The sequence below is a fragment of the Ovis canadensis genome, chromosome 1 (assembly GCF_042477335.2).
Source record: "Ovis canadensis isolate MfBH-ARS-UI-01 breed Bighorn chromosome 1, ARS-UI_OviCan_v2, whole genome shotgun sequence".
NCBI classification, from domain to species: domain Eukaryota; kingdom Metazoa; phylum Chordata; class Mammalia; order Artiodactyla; family Bovidae; genus Ovis; species Ovis canadensis.
The window spans coordinates 175,591,756-175,613,761 of NC_091245.1; the positions used below are offsets into that span (position 1 = coordinate 175,591,756).

The 22,006-nt window shown below is 37.2% G+C and overlaps 1 protein-coding gene across 19 annotated transcripts in view; it reads left to right on the forward strand.

Moving 5' to 3' along the window:
* The window catches only part of BBX (BBX high mobility group box domain containing), a 288,092-nt gene that overhangs the window by 38,513 nt on the left and 227,573 nt on the right, over positions 1–22,006 (forward strand). The window contains exon 1 of one of the 19 annotated variants that reach the window (XM_069552469.1): positions 17,695–17,925. The exons of the other annotated variants lie outside the window; for them this stretch is intronic. The gene's annotated coding sequence lies outside the window, so the exon portion shown is untranslated. Of the gene's footprint in view, positions 1–17,694; positions 17,926–22,006 lie in introns of those variants that run through there. 19 annotated transcript variants of the gene reach the window in all.

Consider the following 22,006-nt stretch of genomic DNA (forward strand, 5'->3'; position numbering starts at 1 on the left):
CAGAACAATAATAGAAATAACAACATGGACATATATGAACAAAAGACAATTTAGAGGAGGGTGGTACTTCTGGCTGAGGAAAATGGAAGCCCTCATAAAAGGGGTGTTATTTGATTTCACCTTGAAGTACAAAAGATCTGGACATGAGAGGCTTTCTAGATAGAAGGAATAGCCTGAGAAAAGGCATGCATGCCTGCGTGCTAAGTCCCTTCAGTTGTGTCTGATTCTTTGTGACCCTATGGACTATAGACCACCAAGCTCCTCTGTTCATGGGATTCTCCAGGCAAGCATACTGGAGTGGGTAGCCATGCCCTCCTCCAGGGGATCTTCCTGACCCGAGTATTGAACCCACCTCTCTTACATCTCCTGGATTGGCAGGTGGCTTCTTTATCACTAGCACCATCTGGGAAGCCCTGAGAAAAGGCATAATGGCATGCAAAATATGGGTTTGTGTCTGGAAACCTAGTTATTCTGTTGAGTTGCAATTTGGCTTATTAAAGAGTTCTGGGAGAAAAGTCATTCCATATTGGTTTGAGGTCAGCTCTTTTTTAAAGCCAGGCAAGTGTCATTGAGGGTTTTTAATCTGGGAAGTAACATAGTCAGAACTATATTTTAGAAAGATTAACAGCCTAATAAAATTGGTGAGGTACTTAGCTGGTGGTCCAGTGGTTAAGAGCCTGCTTTGCAATCCAGAGAACTTGGGTTCGATCCGTAGTCAGGGAACTAAGCTCTTAGGTGCCAAAGGGCAACTAAGTCCATGTGGCTCAACTGCTGAGCCCATGCGCTCCAGAGCCCTTGCGCTGCAATGAAAAAGCCCGTGTGCAGCAATGAAGACCCAGTGCAGCGACAAAAAGGAAAAAAGAAATATGGGTGAAATAGACATTTCATCAAAGAAGAGAGGCGATGGCTACCAAGCTTGCGAAAAATACTCAGCGTTATTAGTTATTAGGGAAAATTATGAAAATGGCTAAAATTAAAAAGACTGATTATGTCCAGTATAGAGAAACTAGAACTCAAATAAACCACAGGTGGGAATGTAAAATGGTATAACTACTTTGAAAATAGTTTGGCAGTTTCTTAAGAAGTTAAACCTACATTTACCACTGATCTAGTCATTTTCCTCTTACAGTATTTATCCAAGTTAGGGAAAGATAAGTCCATACAAGGATGTGTACCTGAATGTTATAGTAGATTTATTTGTAATACCCAAAATATCCACCAACAAGTGAATGGTTAAAAAATGATGGTCTGTGCATACAAAGAACTATTATTCAGCAATAAAAAGGAAAGGACCATTGATTTACCCATCAGCATTGGTGAATCTCAAAATAATTATGCTTATTGAAAAACCTAGACCAAAACGAGTACATACTCTGTGATTCTGCTTACATGAAATTCTAAAAAATACAAACTAATCTAGAGTCGCAAAACAGATACGTGGTTCCTTCACAATGGAGAGAAGTAGAGAGAGGGTTTACAAAGGCACAAGAAAAAATTGGGGGTTGGATCATGGATGTGTTCATTATCCTGCAAGTGATGGTTCATAGGCGTATCAAATGTATCACATTGTCCAGTTCAAATATGTGCAATTGATTGTGTGTCAGTCACACCCAAATAAAAAAGGACATACAAAAGAAAAGAGAGAAAGGTTAGTATGACCACATATATGTTGGGTGAGTTTCAGGAGGAGAAGCTGGAAATAAGCAGCAGTGAGTCAAGTCTGGAAGCCGTGCGTATACACAATAAACTGGGACCTGCCCTTGGCTATGGCAGTTAAACTGGAAAGGAAGAAATGGGTAGACAAGATGCTATAGAAGAAGCAGTCCAGGAGTTACAGGAGTAAGAGAGAGGAAGTCATGGAAGAAGCTGGCCAAGAGAATGCTGGGTTTTTTTTTTGCCCCACAAATGAATGGAGCTTCTGTGATGGAGGGTGTTGATGGAGGGCGTGCAGTGAGATCACAGTTGAGGTTCAGGAACATGGAATATGGTAAGGGGCAACCATTGTGGAGATGTCAGGCAGGTAGCTGGAAATGTTGAAGTAAAAGGCATGAATAGAGGTATAGATTTAGACTTCATTGTAGAGGCAGTTATTGACATTGGTAAGAGAGGGCCAAACTCAGTTAGGGTTAAAGTTCTTGGTCTCTTAGCTTCTTGTTCAGTTTTTAAATCCATTGACTCACATGGCCTCCAAGTGAATAATGAAGTTACATTTTGCATATTAAATTGGGAGAAAGTTAGACATTTTGCTACTTTCTAACTTAGACTAGGGAATATAAAAGGGAAAATGGAGGAAAAAACCCCTCTCAGGTTGGCAAAAGCAAATATACATCTTTTCAGCTCTTCCTAAGTAGTAGTTTGACCTTGTATTGCCTGTCTTCTTTTTTTTTCCAAAATAGGCATTTAAATAGTTTAGCTTAAAAATCTTTTTTTCTTGTTTCTGCTATGGCTTAGATATGGAAATAAATGGCAAAAATGTCAGCCAAGATACTATTAATAAGTAAAGTCACCTAGGAAGTAAGATTAAGATTTTATTCTTATGAACCATGAGACTCAGACTTAGTTGCATTTCCAGTTGTTTAATTTAGATACGTGTATGGTTATTTACTTCAGAGGATGAAGTGAAGTCACTCAGTCCTGTCCGACTCTTTGTGACCCCATGGACTGTAGCCTGCCAGGCTCCTCCGTCCATGGGATTTTCCAGTCAAGAATACTGGAGTGGGTTGCCATTTCCTTCTCCAGATCTTCCCGACCCAGGAATTGAACCTGGGTCTCCTGCATTGTAGGCAGATGCTTTACCATCTGAGCCACCAGAGAATACAATTACTTCAGAGGGATGTTGTAAAAAGTCTGGTTAGTGGGGCTGCCACTCCAGTACTCCTGCCTGGAAAATCCCATGGATGGAGGAGCCTGGTAGGCTGCAGTCCATGGGGTCACTGGGAGTCGGACACGACTGAGCGACTTCACTTTCACTTTTCACTTTCATGCATTGGAGAAGGAAATGGCAACCCACTCCAGTGTTCTTGCCTGGAGAATCTCAGGGACGGGGGTGCCTGATGGGCTGCCGTCTATGGGGTCACACAGAGTCGGACACGACTGAAGCGACTTAGCAGCAGCAGCAGCAGCAGAAGGGCATTATATGCTGTAGCTTGTTTGGACTCCTTATTCTGAGTCCAACTGTTTGTGATGTCAGAAAGCATTTCAACTTAAGGTCACTGCTTATTATTATTTAAAGGATGATTTCATAAGCCCAAAGTTCCTGGAACTTATTCTTGACCTAAGAGGGAAGAAGAATTTATACCAGAACAAGCCAATTGGACATTCTGTTTTTCCAGAGGTAAAACTGGGCAGTGAGATATCCCTCATCTCCAGCCACTGGATGCTAGTAGTGCCATTCTCCTGAAGTGAAGTGGCTCAGTCGTGTCCGACTCTTAGTGACCCAATGGACTGTAGCCTACCACGCTCCTCTGTCCATGGGATTTTCCAGGCAAGAGTACTGGAGTGGGTTGCAGTTTCCTTCTCCAGAGGATCTTCTGACTCAGGGATCCAAGCCAGTTGTCCCGCATTGTAGGCAGATGCTTTGAGCCACCAGGGAAGTCCTAGTCACGACCATAAATGTCTCCTAGAGTCAGTTACCTCTGGTTGAGAAACACTGTACTGATAACCTAAGCAGATCAAGCAAGAACATGAAAGTCTGCACATCCATTTACGAAACCAATTTCTTGAACACTCTGCTTGGAACAGATCCTAATTATATAGAATCCATTCCAAATCAGTGTACACTTTGATACAACTACTTAGGGAAACAATTTGTCAATATCTAGCAAAATTTGAGAAACAGCAGTTATATATCTAGTTATACCCTAGAGAAAGTCTCAAACATCTGCACTGGGATGTGTACAAGGATATTCATGGCAGAGTTGTTTTGTAATGGAGAAAATTGGAAGTAACATCATTGGATCAATCTCAGAAACAAAGTTGATAGACAAAAAACAAAACATAGAATAATTTTTACTTTATTATCTTATGTGTTTATTTTAGAAAACACCCAAAACAATACTATATACATTGTTTAGCTCAGATTCATGACAGTGTTCACTTCTGAGGAGGAAGGGATGAAGACTAACGGGACCAAGGAGAGAAAAATGGAGAATGCCAATTTTATTTACATTATTTTGTTTTTTTAAAAAAGGGTCAAGTATATACTACGCAATGTTTTCAGTGGGTAGATACATACGTATTTATTATCATTCGTTGCATTTTTCTTTTCTTTTCAAATGAAACCTTTATAAAAGAGATGTTTTATACTTGACCCTGTAAATTTATATTTCTGTTCATTATGAGATACATTGAATTGTACCTTTTCCTGAAATACCTTTTAGCTATAGATTTAATTTTCAGTGTTATATTTGAAGAAAGTGATTGTGCTTTGTGCTATTTCCTAGTCACATTTCCATGCACTAAGCCATGATTTCATGATTCACTCCTGCACAAACATGTGTAGATCTTGATTCTCACACGTTGAAATAAACGCAGCTGTGTTTATTTCAGTAAGATTACATTCAAATAAACACACATGTGATCCCTCATGAGCGTGAACCCATAAAACACTTGTTGATTTGGTTCTGAAATTTTGTGTTCAAATAAACACACTTGTTTTAAGGGAAGTTTCGCTTTACTAAAATTCATGCTTCGAACATGTGTTTTTAGTAGGCAGATGTGGACATGAGTGTCTAAAAAGTATAATAGGTCTTTAGAGTTTATCACTGCTTTAGACAAATACAGGGCTTATTTAATGGGCTACTTTTTAATATGCTGGTAGTTGTCCTCGGTAAGTAATTAATTAAAAATAATCTTTGAATATCACATTTTGGATAATCCATTCATTTTATTTTTAATTATTTATATTTGGTCATGCTGCATGGTTCTCATGATCCTAGTTCCCAGATCAGGGATTGAACCAGGCCCACAGCAGTGAAATCTGAGTCCTAATCATTGGACCACCAGGGAACTACTGTGATTCATGTATTCTTGACAGGTTAACTGAATGTAATAGAATTTTAAGTAAAGTATATCTCATGTTAAAAATATTTGTGAGTATATTTTTAAAAATGTAAATGATAAATTAAAAAGGGAAAGAGCTGTTTATATTCCGGAAACTGCTTATTGACTAGTTAAGGCCGTTTGTGACCATAGGGGCCCATCTCTGACTTCTTCTCAAGGTCCAGGGAACTTGTTCAAGACCTCTGTGAAGCACAGTGTATCTTTCAGCTCCTTCTCTCAGGATCAGACATAAGGTGCTATCCTCCATTTGGTGCCACAATGGATAAATATCTCAAAGCCTGCAATTCTTTCGTTAAACCCTCATTTTCTGGTCAGTCATTGCTGGATTTGATCTTTTAGGTATTTCTATCCAGGTATTTCAGAAGGGTAAATAATCTTTATGTGCATAAATTCCTTAAATCTAAACTACTATAGAGAAAATAAAATTTTATAAAGTTTCAGAGGTTAATGTTTCTATTTCAGAGGTAATGTATGAGTACATTTTTTGTTTTCCAAAACCCATACATTTTAGAATATATATAGTCCTATTTTATTTTTCCTACTGTTTACTAACTTCTGAAGTTATTTAAATTTAAAATGAGAGGTGTTTTATTAGTAGTTACTTGCTGGCGTACCTGTTTAGAGCCTTGTCTCTTTCTTTCCAGAAAGGAAGCTTCATGAGAACAGGTCTCTTTGTTTTGTTTGCTCCATATACCTCATGCTCGAAACAGGGTTGGACGCATATTAAACACTCAATAAATGTTTGTGAATGAATGGCTGCTGAATGAATAAAAGAACAGATTTCCTTTTGACTTTCATTCGTAGTTTTAATATTTTGTCATTCACCCCACCAAGTCCCCAAGCTAGCTACTTTATCAATTTGGTGTATTTTCTTTCAACTTTGCTTATAATGTAATTTCCCAGGGGACACTGACAGTTTTTATATATGTATTAACTTTGTCTGTCTTTTCTTTCCTTCTTTAAGAGGATCTTTCCTACCCCAGTGTCATTGATACACTCCCTTGTATATACTCTCTTCCTTGTATCTGTTTGATTCTGTTAAGCCTTTGAAAAAAAATCTGTCTGCAATTTATTGTTAATGTTGTGAGGTAGTGATGGATCTTTTTACTCCTCTTCTCCCGGCCCCACCACCCCCCCTCCCCCGCCAAACACATACACACACATCTACACAGAGGTAATCTGTGGAATACTGTGCGATTTAACTAATTTGAAATGCTTTAATCGTGTACAAATATTTTAGAACTTAAATATTGTGTTCTATTTCTATGGAAATAATAGGTTGAATTATATAGCTTTATAATACCTCTCTTACTAGTTTATTAGTTTGTCAGTTTATTCTCTTGGATATTTTGACTAATGAGTGATAGTTGTGTCACTTTGTCCAGTGTTTTCTTTTGCCCATTTTTCTTTCTTTCGTTTTTGCTTTTGGTTAATGCGTTGGCTAGTACCTCTGATAATGCTGATTACACATGATGATAGCGTATATCCTTTTTTTTAAAAAAATTATTTATTATTTGGCTATGCCAGGTCTTAGTTGCAGCCTGTGGGATCTAGCTTCCTGACCTGGGATTGAACTGGGCCCCTTGCATTGAGAGCTTGGAGTCTTAGCCACTGGACCACCAGGAAAGTCCCTGAACATCCTTTTTTGTTATATATTTACATATTTTAATGCATCTAATATTTGACTATTATGAATACTATTTTCTGTGTCCTTCTTCTTGGTCTCTGACTCTGCTGGCTTCTCTTCTTAGATTTTTTTTTTAATCAGATTAAGGAAATTCTCTCCTATTCTTGGCTGAGAAATTATATCATGAGTGTATGGTAAAGTAAGTTGTTGACCTGCTCATCTCATTTTCTTCTTTTACTCTCTTAATGTAATGAATTGCATTAATATATTTTCTGATGCCAGTCATCCTTACATTTCTGGGCTAACCTCTATTTGATGTTATTCTTTTCATACACTGTTTTATTCTATTTTTAAATTTTACTGAAGAATTTTACATCTACTTTGAAGTATGATGGAACACTAATTTTTCTTTTCTTTGCTCCTCTTACCTGGTTCTTGAATGGGGTTAAGTGAGCCTCAGCGCCTATAAAACCACCTCAGGCTCGTTCGTGCCTTTCTTGAGGATGCAGACCTTTAGCCAATTGCGTTAATTTTTTAATTTTGGTTACTGTGGTGTTGGTTTTTCTGCTTGTTCTTTGGTAAGTTTTGATAGTTTATATTTTGTTATAAAGCCATCTATTTCATATAGACTTCAAGGTTTTTTCATATAAAATTTTTTGTTGTTTGCTTATAATGTTTAATTTTTTCTGTCTCTAGTTTTTCATGTGTGTTTATTAACTTTTGTTCAAATTAAATTTTTTTTGTTCTGTTTTGTTTTCTAGTGCTTGTTGTGAAATAATTCAGTTATTTTCAAATGTAATGGTTCTGTAAAATATTGTTTGTTGCACTGTTTTCAATGATTACCATTTTGATGGCATCTCACAGGTTATCTTACATAGTGTGGTCATTGTCCATTTGAAAGATGAAAAAAAATGCATTTTAATTTGCTGTTCAACTAATACACTACTTTTAGAAACAGAGTTTAAAATTCCTGATTAAATTTTTTTGGCTGTCATTTTATTACCAATTTCTTTTTCTGCATATTCTTTTTTTAGTCTTAAAATTGAACTGTAGTTAATTTACAATGTTGTGTTAGTATCAGGTGTATAAGAAAGTGATTCAGTTATATACACACACAAATACTCTTTTTTAGATTCTTTTCCATTATAGGTTATTACAAGATACTGAGTATAATTACCTGTGCTACAGAGTAGGTCCTTGTTTATTTTATATATAGCAGTGTATATATGTTTATCTTAAATTCCTGATTTATCTATTTATTTTATTGATTGATTGATTTCACATCTTAACTGTATTTAGGTTAGTGAATGTGGCCTGCAGGATAAAACTGTTTAAGAATTGTTAATTTACGTTTTGATGTCCACTACATGATCAATCTCTGAATATTTCACATCTTCAAAAAGAATGTGATTTCTTTTTATGTGGAGTCCAGAGTGTTACCTATAAAATACCTGCTTAAGTTAATATTTTATCTGTTGTATCAAACGATACAATTTCAATGTATCATTCCTATCCTTTATAGCATTATTTATTTTTCTTTTACTTTATCTGTTGTTTTCTGAGAGGAGTATTTTAAAGACTGTCAGTGTGATTGTGATTTGCTAATTACAGCTATTTAAAATTTTTTCTTTTTATATTTAAAACACTATGTTATTAAATGTATAAGAACTAGTGACTATTATTCTCTTGGAAGGTTATTCTTTCTAGCAATGTAGATATTTTCTTTTTCCCTTTTAATGATTTTTCTTTAATTTTTTTTGTCTAGTGTCATTGTTTTATATGTCCTTTCTCTTTTCATTTGCCTGCTATATAGTTTCATATCCCTGACTTTTAACATTTCATGTGTCATTTTGTCTTAGGTGTGTCTGTTGTGGATGTGTACATATATTTTTATTTATTAATTTAGTCTGAGCATATCTCTGATGGTGTGTTTATATTTATTGTAACTTGTAACTGGTAATTTCTTTATATTACCCTCTCTTTGTTTCTGTTTTCCAGACTCATTGGAATGATCGCATTTGTTTTATTCTTTATTTGCTCTGCTAGTTTGAATAGCATACATTTTTTCCTACTTTGTGATCATTTTTGTTTATTTCCTTTCAGTTTTATTTATATATATTTGGTATGTAGCTCGGTGTAAGTTTAAGGTGTACAGCGTTAATGATTTGATTTATATGTACTGTGAAATGTTTACTACAGTAAGTTTGCATCTAAGTCACTTTAGTCATGTCCAAGTCTTTGTGACCCCATGGACTGTAGCCTGCCGAGATCCTCTGTCCATGGGATTTCCCAGGCAAGAATACTAAAGTGGGTTGCCGTTCCTTCCCTAGGGCATCTTTCCGACCCAGGGATCGAACTCGCGTCTCTTATGTATACCTGCATTGGCAGGTGATTTCTTTAACACTAGCACTACCTGTAAGTTTAGTTAACTGCATGTCAGTCATCTCATGTAGATTCCCCCCACTTCACCCCTCTCCTTGCCCAAAGGGGAAAAAAACCCATTATTTCCTTGTGATGAGAACTTTAAGATTTGCTATCTTAGCATCTTTCAAATATACCATATAGCAGTGTTAACTAGACATCATGCTGTACATTATAGCCCCAGTACTTATAACTGGAAGTCTATCTTTTCATTCTCTTCATTCAGTTCCCCCACTTTCGCAGTAAATTTTTTAACACGTGTATTTAAGCATGTTTTTCTTAATGTCTGGAGTTAAAGGTATCTGTTTAATACCTTTTCTCAGAACAAAAGAAGAATTTAAGCTTGCTCTTAGTTCCCCCCAATTCTCTGTTTTCAGCCTTTTAGGTTGAGAAAGACAAGTTTCCTCCTAAATTATTATTGAAGGCGGAAGGTTGGTATCTCTTTTGTGGATAAGTCTTTTCTCTTTTTTTCTGTTAATTTTAGAGATTTTTGCTTTATCCTTGTTAGTAAGAATTTCTCTTCCATGTGTTTCATAAGTTTTTGTTTTTTATTTATCCAAATCGGCACTCAGTGAGTGACTCCATTCAATGTGAAACTATGCGTTTGGAATCAATGTTCATAATCTTCGATTATGTAAAATTCTCTAATACTCTGTTTTCGGATATTGCCTCTCTTTCACTCTTTAGTCTCCCTTCTTGGAATTGCTAATAGATAGTGAAAATCAGGTCTGTCCTCTGTCTGAAAACTTTTTCCTTTTTTAACCTTTTATTTCGTTATACTTTTGCATTCTGAAGAAATCTTTGGCCCAGGTTTGAGCTTACTAACTCATTCTTCAGTGGTATTCTTTTAGTGATGTCCTGCTTTTCATATTCAGCCTTCTATTTCACTAAATACATTTTTCATTTCCAAATTGTCCAGAGTTTCATTTCCAGGATTCAAAGTTTTTTTGTATACATCCAGATGATTTTGAAGCACCAGTAAAGTATATGTCTGATACCAGCATATGGCTTCCAGCAAACACACAGACCTGTTTTCAGATCTTGTTTTCCTACCAGTTAACTGTGTCATGGCTGGTTACTTGATGCCTCTATTTAAGCTTCGATTTTCTGGCAAAATTGTGATTAAAGTATCACTGTGTTATCTTGATGTGGAGATGAAACTTGTAATAATATTGCCTAACTTGTATAGACACTACATGCCAGGAACTGTACTAGGTTATTTTACTCCCAACTGTTATTTTCAACAAACCTAAGAAAATATCCTAAATATGATAGTTTCATATGTCTTTTTCCCCTGAAAGCAGCTGATGATGTTGTTCTACTTGTTGAAATTCATTGCCCTAAGCAAATCTTTGATGTCTGGTTCTGCTAGCTTCTCAAACTTAACCAAGTAAACAGTGTTTTTAAGAGAGGAATGTTTGGCCTACCTTTGGTTGTGTTTTTTGTTCAGAGTAATTTCTTTTCCATCTCCCTTTCAGTGTTTCATCCTCCCCCCATGCAGTGTTCCGTCCCTGTGTGTGTGTGCGTGCATCATTTAATCCAATGCTAGGATCTGTTAGTTGAGCCACCTACCACTGGCGCAGTTTCTTTCCTGTTTGCCGCTGACTGTGCAGGGCATTTGCTCTTTCTGAAAGAATAAGGTATTTATTTTGTGAAGAAATCATTTAGCAACTTACTATGAAAGGGTAAATAAAGGTTATGGGAAATTATATCATGCTAGACTAGGAGACTGAAAATATTACCCGAAAGTACACTACCTTCTTTAAGGTACTTAGAATGGTACAGTTATTGCTGAACCAGAACCACTGTATGCTGGTGATGACCTCTGAAACTTACTGTTGCCTGAACTTTATGAAATTGCAATATTCAGCTGGTCCTTTCTTCTCAACCATTCCTACTGAAAGGATTTTTGACACTTGTTTATTTTTTTTAAATAAGAGCAAATAAATTAAAACTCACTTAATACATTGTCTTCAGACAATTAGTGCCCATCAGTGGGCTAGTTTACTGAGATTGTTACTCTTCAAAAAAGCCAAACATGCCTGAAATGGCTTGGAGATTTTCATATGTTGACAAGTAAACTCGCAGTGTCTCAACATCCTTTCTTTGTAATCTTCTGATCATTAATATGTTTACAAATTCTTTTTTTAAAAAAAGTTAAAATTACCATCAATATGTATAATCATTTCAGTGTTTTAATGACTGAGCTCTGAATGAATAAATGAACAAATGTGTAAACAGAGCAATTTTTCAAAGTAACATTTAAATGATCAGCCATTGAGATAAACGATTATATTTACTGAAGTATGACTAGGAAAGCTAAATTTGGGGGGAAATATAATGATTTATATTAAGAGGCCCATTGTATAGAATATAAAACAACAAAAATTCCTTAAGTGATGTTATTAAATGAGCCACACTGTTAATTCTGAATTCAAAAGAAGTCAGTGCCTTTAATTTATTCTCAACATACCAATTCATGTTTTTTTGGTTTATTTTAAAATTTTGAGTAAATATGCAACTCATATGTATGCTCCATCGCTCTGTAGTGTTTGACTCTTTGTAACCCTATGGATGGATTGTAGCCCTCCAAGCTCTATCCATGGGATTTCCTAGGGAAGAATATTTGAGTGGGTTGCCATTTCCTCCTCCAGGGAATCCTTCCAACCCAGGGATTGAACCCACATCTCCTGCACTGTAGGCAGATTCTTTACCACTGAGCCACTGGGAAAGCCCATGCAACTCTTATTCTAATTTTTAATATTATCCCAATTTAGTTACTGAAAGATTGGCCAAATAAAAGCAATTAAAAGATTCTATTCAATCTTATATCCGTATTATAGGAATAAGGTCATATTCACAATAACTAGCCTACATTTGCAGCTGTTTTCAATGTTTCACAGTTTTGTTTCTTTAATAGTATTCAGTTTAGTTGCTCAGTCATGTCCGACTCCTTGCAACCCCATGAACCGCAGCATGCCAGGCCTCCCTGTCCATAACCAACTCCTGGAATCCACCCAAACCCATGTCCGTTGAGTCAATGATGCCATCCAACCATCTCATGCTCTGTTGTTCCCTTCTTCTCTTGCCCTCAATCTTTCCCAGCATCAGGGTCTTTTCAAATGAATTACCTCTTGGCATCAGGTGGCCAAAGTATTGGAGTTTAAGCTTCAACATCAGTCCTTCTAATGAACATCCAGGACTGATCTCCTTTAGAATGGACTGGGTGGATCTCCTCGCAGTCCAAGAGACTCTCAAGAGTCTTCTTCAACACCACAGTTCAAAAGTATCAATTCTAAGGTGCTCAGCTTTCTTTATAGTCATCTCTCACATCCATACATGACCACTGGAAAAACCATAGCCTTGACTAGATGGACCTTTGTTGACAAAGTAATGTCTCTGCTTTTGAATATGCTATCTAGATTGGTCATAACTTTCCTTCCAAAGAGTGTCTTTTAATTTCATGGCTGCAATCACCATCTGCAGTGATTTTGGAGCCCAGAAAAATAAAGTCAGCCACTGTTTCCACTGTTTCCCCATCTATCTGTCATGAAGTGATGGGACTGGATGCCATGATCTTAGTTTCCTGAATGTTGAGCTTTAAGCTCACTTTTTCCACTCTACTCTTGCACTTTCATCAAGAGGCTCTTTAGTTCTTCTTCACTTTCTGCCATAAGGGTGGTGTCATCTGCATATCTGAGGTTATTAATATTTCCATGGCAATCTTGATTCCAGCTTGTTTGCTTCCTCCAGCCCAGTGTTTCTCATGATGTACTCTGCATATAAGTTAAATAAGCAGGGTGACAACGTACAGCCTTGACATACTTAATAGTGTACATAGATCAAATCAAAACAACAAAAAAGACTCAAATATGTTATTTCTGATGGAGATTAAGAAGCATTCTTCTTGAAGATTTATTACTCATGTGATAACTTTGTATAAACTCAAAATTTCTTGAGCTACAAATAAATATATTTATGAAAATATTATATAGGCTTTAAAAATGAAGCTATAGGTTTAACATAGTACAGTTTTATTAACTTTTCAGTAGATTAAAGAGGAAATACACAGTTTTGGTTTTCTGGGGCATTTTAAATTTCCTAATTTAAAATCTCTCTCATTTTCTTCATAAATACACTAGCATTTTTTCAGCTTACCTGTCCCCACTTTTGGTTTGGAAAATACATGTGAGTAATAAAAATAACTTAATAGCTATCATTGATTGAACACTCATTATGATAAGGCAGTATGGTTTCAAGGATATATCACTTATTCTTGCCAAAAACTGGTGGTAGGAATTACAAACATCTCTGTTTTATAAATGAGAAAATTGAGATCTGGAGGGTTAAGTAACTTATCCATGATCACAGAATCCTAATAGAGGACTCCAGATGCAAACCCACCATTCTTTTACTCCCAAGATAACATTATATTAAGTTGTAATTGAGTATAGGTTATTCCACTCTTCTTTGTGATATAGATCTTTAGATTGATCTTTCGAGAAATGTGATTTCAAATACATATGTATCTTTAATAATCATCTGTTAAAACTGCTTGTTGGAAATTCTGAAGAATAAAGGATCACACCATAAATATTTTGGTTATTCTAACACTTAGCACAATATCACACATAATAATAAGCCCGCAGTAATTATTTGTTGAAATAAAGAAAATTCCTCATTGGGAGCTTAATGAATAAAAATGGGTAAAAAGATGTGTGACAGTGTTTAAAAATTCAGTTCTCAAGTCATCATTGTTAATGTGATTCAGAGATGAAAACTGAGTGCTTAAGAATATCTCTTCACAACAGTGTAAAGCAACTATACCCTAATAAAAAATTAAAAAAAAAAAGGAATATCTCTTGGCCCCTTGTTCTGGTGTCCTTCCGTATTTCAAAAATACAGTTATTTTTCAGAAAGAATGACTCAAGGCTGTAGAGGGCAGTGTAAACCAACTCAAGTGGACTTCTGGTTAGAGAAGTGCTGTAATAGTTGCTGTGGTTCATATATCCAAATAGGTTTTAACATCCCAACTATCTGACCACTGTTAGAATTATCTCAGACTTAAAAATAGAGAAGGATTAATGAAAAGTGTATTATAACCAAAGAATTACATAAATCCACAGAGATGCTGGCAGTTAGACATACAGTTTCTATCCTTGTAAACTCTAGTGGAAAAACCAGGACTATTAGCTGTATAATCTAGGCCTAAAAACATTTTTGTCTCAGTGAATTTGATAAAAGTTTCTTGTAAAGAATTTTCTCTCCTCTTTAGTTGTCTAAATAAACAACTTGAATAAAAAATAGTAATACCCTCAGCTGCCCTTCCTCTTCCTCCCCCACCACTTTATAAAGACAGACTATTTAGTTGTATACCCAGTTATGCACTATACTAAATTTTAAAAATATTTAATATCAATTTGGATTTATTTGGCATTCTCTCATTCTGTTGCCAGTGTTCCTGAACAGTTTGGTTTTCCAGGGTTTCCTTGATTTTATCACTCTCCTGGTGAATAAGATGTTTGGAATTATATTTTGCAATGAGTGACACAGGGTTTCATTTAGGAACTAAAGAAACACCCCAAACCTCTTGACTCACAAATATTTCAGTTTTTGGCAAAGTTGCCACCAGTGTTGCCTACACTGACCATCTGATGGGTATAGATATTTGTATTCTGAACAAATACCATACTGGTTTGTGTTAGTTATAATGCTCATTTTTATAGAAATACTGTATCATTTGCCCATTTCTCTTAACTTTCTGGTTTTATCTTTAGGTAAATACAGTTTCCATGGATGAAAATTTCATAAGTAACAATCATATCTTTAATAACTGCAGACACAGTACTTGGTCATTCATTGTACTGATCTCACTGGGTAATTCTAATTTAAATAATTTTAATAGGCATGTAGTCCTTGAGTAACGTAGTATCTCCAAAGTTAATATAAATGAAAAAGCAAGTTTTCTAAATGTAAAATAATGAATCTTGTATGCCAGAAATTAGAGAAGTTCTGACTTCAAATTTTTCTATTGTACGTTTGACTGTTTAAAATGTGATGAAAGCTAATAGATGTATAGTTAAGAAAAACTAACTTTATATTTTTAGATCTCATTCGTATTTTCATTTGATTTTCAGAACAGCCTGTAGTAGACTCAGGGTTGCCATTGTTATCTTTGTAGATGTGGGGAAACTGAGGCTCAGACAATTTGAGGGATGTGCTAAAGTTGAGGTAGCTGGCAAATCAATGCTTCATTTGGAATCCAGTCCTGCCTATGGCGTTTGCTTAGAATTAAACGGTTATTTTATGGTTTTGTTGGCTTATACTTACGTGATTTCTTCAGTACATTTAAGAATCAGGTAGTAGTGTTAGTCTGTTAGTCACTCAGCTGTGTCTGACTCTTTGTGACCCCGTGAACTGGAGCCCACCAGGCTCCTCTGTCCATGGGATTCTCCAGGCAAGAATATTGGAGTGGGTTGCCATTTCCTCCTCCAGGGGATCTTCCTGACCCAGGGATCAAACCCAGGTCTCCTTCATTGCGGGCAGATTCTTTACCATCTGAGCTTCAGGGAAGCCCCAAAGTTATGAATCAAACACTACCCATAATTTGTTGAACTGATTCTTTTAAAAAAACCAAAGGGTATGTTATCTGGAAATTCTCAATAGCAGTTTATAATTTCAACTTTATTGGCCTCATTAATTCACTAACTTAAGAGGCAGTTTCTAGTTTTCGGTTTTGCTTTAGTTACAGGTCAACATTCTGAGGTTTGATGTACCTACTTACCTATTTATGCATCTAGTTCTTTTTACTCTCTGAATTTTGTTTTATTATTAGGGTCTTGTGTCTTTGTTTCAAGGGACCGACCAAAGCTTACCTTATGACTTATTTATTCTCTTAAAGCTCTTTATGGGCTTCCCCTGTGGCTCAGCTGGTAAAGAATTTGCCCACAGTGCAAGAGATCTGGGTTCGATCCCTGGGTTGGGAAGATCCCCTGGCGAAGGGAAAGGCTACCCACTCCAGTATTCTGGCCTGGAGAATTTCATGGATTCTATAGTCCTTGGGATTGAGAATTTCATGGATTCTATAGTCCTTGGGATCTCAAAGAGTCAGACATGACTGAGGGACTTTCACTTTCACTTTTCAAGGCTCTTTATGAACATTAAATCATAAGAAGATATTGATTATTTTACTCTGAAAGGCATGTAAAGTTTGTTGACATAAATCCCGTTAATTAAAATACTAAAAAGGATCTCTCTCACACCTGTAGGAAGTAAAGCATTGTGTGTTGGTGTGTGTGAAGCACAATGTGATTTCACCTAGGAAAAAAGTAAATGAACATTTTAAGTTTTTAAAATTTATCAAAACAATATTTTCCAATGAAAACTAGTAGGAACAGAGAAAGGATTGGTAGATAAAGAAGTCCTACTTCTGTCTTCCTAGGAGAGGAACTTGAGGCTCTAGGCAAGTTACTTAAACTCGGTAAATCTCAGCTTCCTCATCTTTAAAGTGGAATAATAATAGTACATGTTGCATTGACTTTTGAGAGAAATAGTGAGGTAAAACATATAAATGCTTTCTTGGCATATGGTATTCTCTAAGTAATTGATAGTAATAGCAATAGCACTTATTGCTGCAGTAATCTTCAGTGAAATGAATTCCTGGTGAAAGTTCAGTGGTAGCAAAAGGAGTGGAAAGGAAAGATCAAATGAGTGAAGAACAGATAAGGAAACTCCCTGAGGCCTTAGCCGCTGGTATGATGTGGGTGTTGAAGTTTAGGGGGTGCCAGGGTGACTGATCGGTCAAGCATAGAGGCTGTTAAAAGAGATGATGTTGTCCCTTACCCCAGGAACATAGAATTTCAAGGAAACATCATTAAGACAAAGTGGTAGGTAAAAAAAAAAAGCTCTGGGTAACTTTTGTTTTTATTGAACAAGACTTTTAAATAAATTTGTATTTCATAGTCACCATTTTAAAATGCTGCTAAATGAAGTGACTTTTGTGATTCTCCTGTCTGAGTAATTCAAGTGTTCAGTACTTATTTGTTGGGCTAGTGAATGGCAAAATTTCTGTCATTGCCTCTATTTGAAGGACTCGGCTCTTCTTTAAGATAAACAGTATCTAGAAGCATGGCCAGGTACATTCACTGCACTGTGAGAGGAGGGGGAGAGGAGTCAGGAAGCTTGTAGGTGGGAAGGTTTCCTGTTTCCAGGCAACAGCAAGGAGCTCCAGAGGGAAAGCAACTTGAATATAAATTCATTCAGGAGAGGACATTTTACCACACTGCTTTCTAGCCGGTGGGGACGCAGACTTGATTTTGGAAAAGAGGGTGGGGTTTAAACTTCATTTGTCAACGGGTAAACTTGCTGGAAACCGATTTCTCTTCAGGTTTTGTGTGTACCAAAAATATCACGTACAGGTTAGAATTTTAGAGTATTTTGAAAACAGTGGCCGGCCCCTGCATGTTCGCCTCCTTTCTCCTTCTCCCGGAGCACAGGGACGTTGGGCGGCTTCATCGCCCCGTCCGTGGGCTGTTGAGAGCAGAGAGGCTCTTGGCCTTAAAGCGGCTCTTTCCCCGCCTGCCTCCATCTGCAGGAAGGAGGGAGAAGCACAGCACCCTCGCTCGCGGGGAGGTGCTTCCTCCTCGGGGCTCCTCCAGAGCAGCCGGCAAGAGCCCCTCCTGCGCCTCGGGCCTCGGGCCTCAGGGAGTGCGGGCTGGTCGCGGCTCCTGGCGTCGTCCTGGCCCCTGAAATGCAGGAGAGGGGAGTGGCTTTGCAAGAGTGGAAGACGCGCCTGCTGGAGGAAGCTACCTGATGGGGTGGGTTAATCTCTAGGGTTTTGAGATACTAAAAAGGGGGGTTTAAATACTGGCCCCCCAACCACAAAGCTCTCCAGTCTGATGCGGTAAACTCTCTGGGCCCTGAAGGACCTTCTAGAGTGTGTGGGTGCGCGTCGGTCGGTGTAGGAACCCGTGAGAAACCCGGGGAGGGTTACACACGCGGAAAGAGTTGCCTGTGCAGAATGCATTCTTTTCTCACTTTCACATTGGGTTCCCTCTAGAGCTCTGAGGCGGGCCAGTTTCCTTTTAAAATCTGCTTTTCGTTGTTTCATTAGACTACTGAATATTTAAGAGTTGTATTCAAAACTCTCAGGCAGACGATAGGTGTGATGAAGGGGGCAAGCGCCCTGCAGATCTTGGCGCTGGCAATTGGCCTCCGCTCCGGCAAGAGGAGAGCAGATGCGGTTGGTCGGGGGTCGGCCTGGAAGAGCCCGGCATTTTACCCCTCAGTGCAATCCGGAGTCTTCCCCGAGTACCTCCAGGGACTGTTAGGTGCCTTATTACCCCCTAGTTTAGTTTCGGGGCCATAGACAGAGCTGCCCAGATGCTTAAGCAAACATGCAGGATCCAAGCTTTATATTGGCTCCCCTCTCACCATGTGTCCGAGGATGAATCACCCCTTGAAGGGGCTAATCTGTCTCCTTATTGTCCTGTCTAGAAGGGTCACATTATTTAAGTGTAACTCCTGAGAGCCTGGCAGGTCTTTTCAAACAAATGTTGATGGATGCCTTGCAGTCCCTCCCACCCCAACAGATTTCTTTACGCTTCTTTTTACATAGACACTTAACCTGTGTTGAGGGTGCCTCTTTTATGACCAGAGAGAAGAAATTAAAGGAGTTTGGTCCTCATGGTTTATAGTTTCTTCTTGCCCAGCTTGCGCAGCGGCTTTTAGTCAGAAGTAAGTCAAGCTGTATCCCTCTTTTCTGTGCTTGTGTTCTCAGAATCCTGTGGGGACATTCAGAAAGGGCTTATAGTAAATGATCGTTTTACTATCATTTTCTATAGAATTTTTTTTTAAAGTCTCATTTTAAGAACATGATTTGGCATGTTCTGGGGGTATTTTTGTTAATTATGTAATATAATTATATATTTATAACTGGATTTTTCTTAACCCCAAGTAACTTTGGATTGTATGGGAGAAGCTCATTGTGAATCAATGCTGGAGATTTTAAAAAGCCAATAATCTTTTATGTAAAGTTTGAGTTACTTACGGCATTATATAGGTGTTTAATTAGGTCTAGTTCATTTTAATCACTTGATATTAAAGAGTTTAATTTCAGATAGATGAAATTATGAAAGATTAATGTAATAAAAGTAGACGCTATACATCATACTTTTTAAAAAATAGTTTGGCTTACCAGGCATTTGTGTTAGCTGTTTATCTGATTTTTAAAGACATAGCTTCTGTTGTGCTAGCATTTTAGACAGAAGATAAGTCTTAAATACAAAAGTTTTTTCCTGTTAATTTTTTCTTTATTATTTTCACTGTTTCCTCCAACATTGTCATCCTTGCTATTTCTTTGAATGTTCAGTATTGTTATCTTATATCATCATGTTCATAGGGTAATGTGTATTAACAATCTCTCTTATTTTACTGAAGCGTCAAAAGTAAGATTTCCATGTGGGATTCAATTAATAAAGGAACATTATCTTTTGACATCAGTCTTTCTAACTGTTAATTGAATAGTTAAGCATTTACCAAGAATATGACTGATATATAGATATGCCATCAGGAAAAAAAATATTCTATGGTCTAAAAATATTAAAATGGAGAAGGAAATGGCAACCCACTCCAGTATTCTTGCCTGGAATGGACAGAGGACTTTGGCTGGCTGCAGTCCATGGGGTCGCAAAAGAGTCGAACAGGACTTAGTAACTAAACAACAACAACAATAAAATATTAAACAGTCAGTATTTTTAATAAGAGATGCTAAATTTCATGATTTTAGTCTTCTCTAATTATGCAAATAAATGTTTGAATATGGAAACCTTAAAGTCTACCTGATACCTCCTCTGTTCCTAACCTTTTAAATTGTTATTCGTAAGTGAATTCTTGAATGAATTTTGCTTAAAGAACAATCTATATTTAACAAGGAGCAAATTTAAACGAAGCTAATTTTTTTATAGAAGCTGCTAGTTTTGCCTTAAAATACCTTTAATCATATTTTCACTTATTGAACATTTAGAGAATGATCACACTTATGTTCTGAAGTGTTGGATGGATAAAAGAGAAACTTGGACCTTTCCCCCACATTTAGGAAAAGAATAGTTGTTTCACCATTTATGCTGAATCTTTTTTTGAGGGTATAGGCCGGATTCCTAAATTTGGGAATTCCCCTTCTGTGATCCTATATTTGTGTCCTGCTCCTACCAAGTGTAAAGGGACCATATTTTTTTCATTCTTTTATCTTGTATGGCCTAATAGTTCTTTGTACATACTAGACAGGTAATAACTGTGGAATTAAGCAGAGATTTTTTAAAAGTAGAGTTGAGGATGGAATGATAGGCCAAATTATAATTAGTGGTTTGCTAATTAGTCTTCTCTGCTGTGGTCATGGGCTGATGTTGTTTAGTTTTTATACATTGTATGCTTCCTCGGTAACTAATATCCTTGATTTGGCTGTTTCCTTTACTTTGCAAACAGGGATTAAAGATAAGAAAACTTGAATTTGAGTTTTACGTAAAGAATACAGTGGATCAGCCACAGAGCCGAAGTTACAGAATTTATGAATTCAAGTTCTTAATTGGGGCTTCCCTGATGTCTGAGATGATAAAGATTCTGTACTATGCCCTCTTAACCAGTAGTCCGATATTTTTAGAAAAGAATGATGGTTTACAATTATTACTATCATTAAAATAATTTTAAACAGAGTTTAGTTTCTTTTAATTTGTATACAGTGTTACCACATCTATGCTGCTGCTGCTAAGTCGCTTTAGTCATGTCTGACTCTGTGCGACCCCATAGACAGCAGCCCACCAGGCTCCCCCGTCCCTGGGATTCTCCAGGCAAGAACACTGGAGTGGGTTGCCATTTCCTTCTCCAATGCATGAAAGTGAAAAGTGAAAGGGAAGTCGCTCAGTCGTGTCCGACTCTTCGCGACCCCATGGACTGCAGCCCACCAGGCTCCTCCGTCTATGGGGTTTTCCAGGCAAGAGGACTGGAGTGGGGTGCCATCGCCTTCTCCAACCACATCTATAGTCACATTTATAAAACATACTTATTTTATAATGTTCATTTTAGTATAATATATGCATATATATATATGAACATATATATCAGTTCACTTCAGTCGCTCAGTCGTGTCTGACTTTTTGTGACCCCACGGACTTCAGCACGCCAGGCTTTCCTATCCATCACCAACTCTCAAAGCTTACTCAAACTCATGTCCATCGAGTCAGTGATGCCATCCAACCATCTCATCCTCTATCAACCCCTTCTCCTCCTGCCTTCAATCATTTCTAGCATCAGGGTCTTTTCCAATGAGTCAGTTCTTTATATCAGGTGACCAAAGTATTGAAGTTTCAGCTTCAGCATCAGTCATTCTAATGAATATTCAGGACTGATTTCCTTTAGGATTGACTGGTTGGATCTCCTTGCAGTCCACCGGACTCTCAAGAGTCTTCTCTAACACCACAGTTCAAAAACATCAGTTCTTCAGCCCTCAGCTTGCTTTATGATCCAACTCTCACATCCATATATGACTACTAGAACAACCATAGCTTTGAGTAGACAGACCTTTGTTGGCAAAGTAATGTCTCTGCTTTTTAATACTGTCTAGGCTGGTCATAACTTTTCTTCCAAGGAGCAAGCGTCTTTTAACTTCATGGCTGTAGTACCATATACAGTGATTTTGGAGCCCCCAAAATAAAGTTTCTCACTGTTTCCATTGTTTCCCCATCTATTTGCCATGAAGTGATGGGATGGGATGCCATGATCTTAGTTTTCTGAATGGTGAGTTTTATGCCAGCTTTCACTCTCCTCTTTCACTTTCATCAAGAGGCTCTTTAGTTCTTTGCTTTCTGCCATAAGGGTGGTGTCATCTGTATATCTGAGGTTATC